This window comes from Hipposideros armiger, unplaced genomic scaffold, assembly GCF_001890085.2.
Source record: "Hipposideros armiger isolate ML-2016 unplaced genomic scaffold, ASM189008v1 scaffold_387, whole genome shotgun sequence".
NCBI classification, from domain to species: Eukaryota; Metazoa; Chordata; class Mammalia; order Chiroptera; family Hipposideridae; genus Hipposideros; species Hipposideros armiger.
The window spans coordinates 375,988-382,977 of record NW_017731737.1 but is presented as its reverse complement, the minus strand read 5'-3'; positions in this window follow the sequence as shown (position 1 = coordinate 382,977).

Here is a 6,990-nt window from a genome sequence, read left to right as displayed (position 1 = left end):
GTGGGGGGTTGGGGCCCCTCACTTCCCCAGAGGAACCTTGCTCCTGATTCTCAGCCACCACAGGGAGGTTGGGGCCAGATCCATGTCTTCACCCCTCTTACCAGTCTCAATGTAATTTCTTCCTTATATTTTCAGTTATGGGAATTTGTTCAGCTAGACTTCAGATGGTTCTCCAAGTTGATTATTTGATAATTTAGTTGTAATTTTAATGTGTTCACAAAAGGATGCAGGCACAAGATTTATTTACTCTGCCATCTAGGATCTCTCTCTATTTCTTGTCTTTTTGATAGTAGTCATTCTGATAGGTGTGAGGTGGTATTGCATTGTGGTTTTTGACTTGCATTACCTAGATAATTAGTGATATTAAGCATCTTTTCATGTACCTGCTGGCCATTTGTATGTCTTCTTTAGAAAAATGTCTATTTAGACCCTCTGCCCATTTTTTAATCATTTTTTATGTGAAGTTGTATGAGTTCTTTATATGTTTTGGATATCAACCACTTAGCTGACAAATTGTTTGCAAGTATCTTCTCCCCTTCAGTAGGTTACCTTTTTGTTTTTTGATGGTTTTCTTTTGCTCTGCAAAATCTTTTTTAGTTTGGTGTAGTCCACTTGTTTATTTTCACTTTTGTTGTTCTTGCCCAAGGAGGCATATCCAAAAAAATATTTGCTAAGATTAATGTCTGTAAAAGTTTACTGCTTATGTTTTTTTCTAGGAGTTTTATGGTTTCATAATTTACATTTTAGTCTTTAACCCATTGTGAGTTTATTTTTTTCTATGGTGTAAGAAAGTAATTCAATTTCATTCTTTGCATGTAGCTGTCTACTTGTCCCAACACCAATTATTAAAGAGACTGTCTTTCCCCCATTGTATAGTCTTATCTCCTTTGCCATAGATGAATTGATCATACAGGCATAGATTTGGTATCGGGTCATGCTGGCCTTGTAAAATGAGTTTGGAAGTGTACCTTCCAAAGAAGAATCTGAATATATTAAGACCAAATTTTGAATAATCTCATTTGATGACGTTTCTGTGTAGGCTATATTCATCTTCACATAATCCAATGATTAAAATCTAGTTGGATGATTTTAGGACATTTATCTACATTGTTTTGTTTTTGTTTTGTTTCGTTTTGTTTAATTGTTCAACTCAATCCCATCTCTGATAATACTAATTTTCTTGGTTTCTATTCATGTTTTAAATATATTGTACAAAATATAATTCTGCCAAGTATTCAAAGGACACATATGATCACAATGAGCCAGATATTGTAGCTGTATATGAAGGGATTAAGTAGCTTAAAATAGATTGTCACAGATTCTAGAATCTTCCCTCTTTCTTGACAATCAAGGTCATACTTTCCTGGCTGAAACTTAAAGATTGTTTTCAAGCAGTTTTGCAGACCTAGTTCTGTATACTTCAATTAATATATCCTCTTGGTGTGGGAGGGGTTAGCACCACATTGTAATGATGCTTATGTTAAAACACACAAATAAAATTTTTATAAATCTGCAAAACAGCTGCATTTGTATCCAGCTGTTGATGACAAAAATACCTCTGAGAACAGCTTGTATCTATTTCTGCTTAGTTGACAATAAGCAGAAACCAGACTGGGCACAATTAGGATGACAGAACACGCTATGCTCTTCAGCTCAAGTCCCTCTTCTGCTCCCACACCCCCTTAATGGCTGTGTTCTTCCATCTCCTGCTTGAAGAATCCAGGTGCCCCCCTATTTCCTATTTTCATTTCACAGGTTTAATGTGTATTAGGATACTTTTGAATTGATTGACTTATTGTCTTTTATATGAAGGGATTTCAAGTGTGCTCCTAATCCGGCCTTGAAATTTTCAGCCTTTTATCCCTAATTGTGAAATATAAATGTTATAAATTCATAAGCAGGTGGCTCACAGAGTTGTTAAAATATCCCAATCACCGAATACTGTTAGCTCTCCTATAATACTTGTTTTGAGAACAGAATTTGTTCTAATATCATTGATATATTAGGGAACAGTTTAAACATAGTGCAAATTTCACATTTGTTGATGGACAATTTCCTCTTCCAGAAACACCAGGTTAACTCAGAAAATTGCACCCAGTGAATGAGCTACATAAGGATACATAAAATTCAGACACACACACTTCAAACATCTACTGGCTACCTTAGCTCACCATGTGTGCCATGAGTTACACCTACCCACATCTGGTGTTACAAATTTTGTCCCATTTCCAAGAACCTTCCTTCTACCATCTAACAACATCTTACAACACTCTTCCATTGCTTACGTTCACAAGCAACCTCCACTTTTTTTTAGTAAAGTGCCATGTATATTGTAGTATGTATATATTTCTGAAGCTAATATGTGTAGAAATGTGCCACAATTTTAATAAAGTTTCTATTTTTTAAGGTGTCACTGACAAAGTTTTTTGAGTGCTGAGCATCTGTGGGTTTTGTTTCATTATTTTGCATAGAGTGATGATATTTAGGAACATGTATTTATCATGATAGAAATACTGCTTGTATGAAACTTCCTTCATTCCCAAGAGTATCTCTTATTTCTCTGGGGAGGACATCTAACAATGTCTTCCTTCTTTGGAACTATTTTAAGAGCTTCTCATCCTTGACTCTTGTTCATGTCAACTCCCTGTAACTACCCAAAGACTAGTTTTGCTTGTTTGTTTGTTTTGTTTTAAACTTAAGAGCAGGTATGAAATATCTTGAACATTATTCTAAAGTATTTGACTGTTACTGAGAAGGCAAGTGGCACTCTCTAAGAAGTTAAAGCTGGAGAAAGGCCAAGGTAATTATGCAAATCAAGGCAGTGTAGGTGAGGGTTTTGTGTAAGTTTTTTTCCAGGAGACTCTGATTGTGGTTTAACAGCCTGTGAACTCCTGGAGGACAGAGCTTCTCTAATCTCTTAAACTTCAATGCTGGGTATCCTGCCTTACCTGCAATGGCTAAAAGTGTTTACAAAACTGAATTCCAACAGTACAAATGTGGATTAGTCCTCAAAATGGTCACCAAGAGACACTTAAAAAGCCGTAATAATGGTGTAGATAATCAATTTCTCCACTTAGGCACTAAAGCATTTTGGAAAAAAAAAATGTTTGATGTTGAGAATAGAAACAGAAATAATTTTTAATTTATCTTAACTAGAAATTATATTCTTTGAGCTCCTGTTTTGTGCTTAATAATGCTGGATTTAGTGACTTTCCCATCAGGATATGATTGATAATCATTCAATTAATCAGAACATTCCAATTCCTCATAAGAATTCTAAGTGTCTATTGTGTATAGTTTAATGTCTTCACACACTTTAGATATATTTTTTCAAGAATTTTGGAATGGTTATAATTAGTAAAGAATAATTATAGAAACCTCTAGAAATGAAAACATGGAAAATTCAATCATATGCAATATTAATACAGTTAAAAGTAAGAAAAAGAATGAAAAGCAGAAGTAAAACCACAGGGACTGTGGAATCATGAAAATGGCTTACTCTAAATGTTGTCTCTGCTGTGTGACTCTGACTTCATTTCAATTAAGTGCATATTATAACTCCCCAGGTGGGTAGCCCATCTGCTCCTCATGGAAGGCAATGCCACCCAAGCTCCTGGCTCTCTTCCCCACCAATTAGCCTCCTAAATGCATTTTATATACGTGTTTCAGAGCCTTGGATAGGTGTGAAGATTTGAACTTTCTATAGTGTTGCTGAAATTTGGTTTAAGCATACACTGACAAAGGCATGGAGAGAGTAAATATCAATATGGGAACTTAGAAATTTCTATAAACATTGCATACTTTCATTCCCTAAGTGGTTATATGAATTTGAAATAATATTCTTTCAGGTTTAAAATAAATGAGTCATCTAATAAAGCGTCATGCTTAGTAATAATGTCATCCTTCTCTACCCTACGTCTCACTGAAATTCAAATATAAGAGAGTTTTCTAAACATAGTTTAAATACATATAACTAACCATAGTCCTGTTGTATACACCAACCTCTCTGTGTATTCCACAGGTTTTCCAATAGTTCCAAGTGACTGCATTTGACCCCAAATATTTTTTATTGTCTTATAGCATTATTTTGATTGGCAAAAATAAAAACCAAACTAGAATTATTTAAGACAAATTAGGACAAATGGTACAGGAAGAAAGCATATGGCAGATTGGCTGTTTTTCATTCAGAAGAAGGCACTGGAGAGTAAGAATTCCAGTAAAATATTGTTGTGAAATACTTGATTTGGGGAAATGAAGTTTGGGGAAGCTCAGTTTAACACATTAAGATGCTATTATATGTCTCATAAATAGATATCTTGGAGCTAGTCTGCCAACTTCAATATGTGTACCCTAGTTTCTACTTGAAAGTTCAGTTATCATAGAATAGACATAACCCAAATTGAAGGTATAATGCTATTAAATAACCTAACAATTTAAAAAATGAGAACTGAAATTGTAAGCTTTATTACTATCAGAGGGAGTATTAAAGTGAAAGTTAATCAGAGTCCTCCATTAATAATTATTTCTATTTTAATTTTTCAGAAAATTTACTTTAAGTTATTGTTATAAGTACATTAGTCCCCCCTTATCTATGGGACATATGTTCCAACACCCCCAGTGGATGCCTGAAATCTGGGATAGTACTGAACTTTATATATGTTTGTTTGTTTGTTTCCTTCACATACATATATTTTTACTTAAAGGAATACATCAAGGCTTCTATTTGTCATATTTGAATTGCCAGCATCACTACTTCTGTGCTATGGGGTCATTATTATTAGAAAAATGAGGGTTAGTTGAACACAGCTCTACAATACCACAACAGTCAATCTGATAACCGACATGGCTACTAAGTGACTAACAGTGGGTACTGTATACAGTGTGGATACACTTGACAAAGGGGTGATTCACGTCCTGGGTATGATAGAGAAAATAGCATAAGGTTTCATCATGCTACTCAGAACTGAATGAAATTTAAAACTTTTAAGTTGTTTATTTCTGGAATTTTCCATGTAATATGTACAGATCACAGTTGTCTATGGATAATGGAAACTTCTGAAAGCACAACCACAGATAAGGGGGGACTCTACTGTGCAGGCTAATCTGTTGTCACAAAGTGACCCAAACTAGCAGTGATTTGAGAAAACAATAGAATTATATGTCTTGTCTGTTACAATCCACAGATAAGCAAGAGTTACAGATCAGGTAGGCAATTCTGATCCATAAGTTCATACAGGGATCACATTCATTTCTCTCCAGCATTCCAAAGGAGGTTGTCCTTGCCTGCATGGTTGAAGCTGGGCACTCAAATCCTTACATTTCTATCATTAAGAGACAAATGAGGAGATGAAGCACAATTTCCCTTTTAAAAGGGGTGATCTAGTAGTTGCGTGCAAAATGCCCAATACTTACTTGCACGTGAGGCCGAGAAATACAGTATTTTGTTATGCAAAAGCAGAAGGGGACAATGGAGAGTTGAGCAATGCCTACTTATTAGCTATTTGTTAATTTTGATTTTTACTAATTTAAATATACAGTATTTCCCCACTGATACACCAGAGAAACTTTAAAAATAAATCATACTAAGTTATCCTCTGCTCAAAAATATTTAATGATGTACTTACTATATTTTATTTCCTACAAACCCTTAAGATCACAAGGCCCTGCAGGCTCTGGCTCTTGCCTGCAACTCCAACACTTGATACGTTCCCTTCCTGACTTCCTATTTTCCAACTACAAAGACCTACATCCCCTTTTGTGAACAGCCCTGCCTCCCATTTCTGTTTCTGCTTCTTTGCTCTTGTTATTCTTCTGTTAAGAAATGTTCTTCCCGTAATTCGATGTATAATTAGTTCCTCCTTGTCCTTGAGAATACAACTTAAATATGACTGCTTCAGAGATAATTTCACTGCTCTACTTGGTTTCTCCATATCTCTTCGCCATTTTTAAAATTTATAGCACTTGTACTTTCAATTATTATCTTGTTCATTTACTTTTTAACGTGTTTACTAACTGATTGTCCCCTAGAATATAAGCTCTAAGAGGGCAAAGATCTCATTTGTTTTGTTTCTGATACAAACAAACTCCTAGAATAGCTATAGTTACTGAAACATCATAAATACTCAATAAATATTTTTTGGAATTAGCAAATGAATATAATTATCAACATGTAATGTGTATATACATATAAAATGCTTACATTGTCTGTTTGGAGTGTTGTGTTTCCCAATAAATATCTGTTGTTTTCTTAATATCTTATTAAGGATTAGAAAGATAATGTAAAATTTGAAGTACAGTGCGGCACTTACTGTATCTGATATGTAGGCAGCCTCCTGACCCCAGCAGGGTTTACATAATCTGGCCTATATAATAATATGCTTAGCTGCAGCATGACTTTGTATTTTCTGTTAAGATTGTGTTACCAATTCATTTTAATTTGCTTTATACCATAGCCATAGAACTCTACTGACTAAATCCTGAACAAACATTCTGAAGTAGAGTCAAATAGTTGTTGGTCTGCAAACAAAAGACCAATCTGTAATATTGACCAGAAATAAATAGCTACTCCTGAATCATTCTAAATAATCTTCAAATCACAAAAGCAACAAACTATTTTAGGAGAAAAGTAATAAATATAGTCACAAAAACCTTAGAAATAACAATTTTCAACCTATATTTGCACATGTATTTATAGTTTATGGAATTTTTTTAAAGGGCTGTATTACAATTTTACTCTTCCTCCTCTGAAGAGTCATATGAAATGATTCAATATGAGACTAAATGTTTTTATTTTCCTATGTTTATTTTTTCAAATCATATTGATTTAAATTCCTTTTAAGAGTACATACAAAGAAAGGAATAATCACCATGTGGTGGTACAAATGGTCTGTGTGCCTTCTCAGAATCAGTAGCCTGGACCACAAAGGAATAGCAGAACGTTTTCTAACATGTAGCCTATTCATCCATTTAGCCTGAAAAATGATAAGCTTA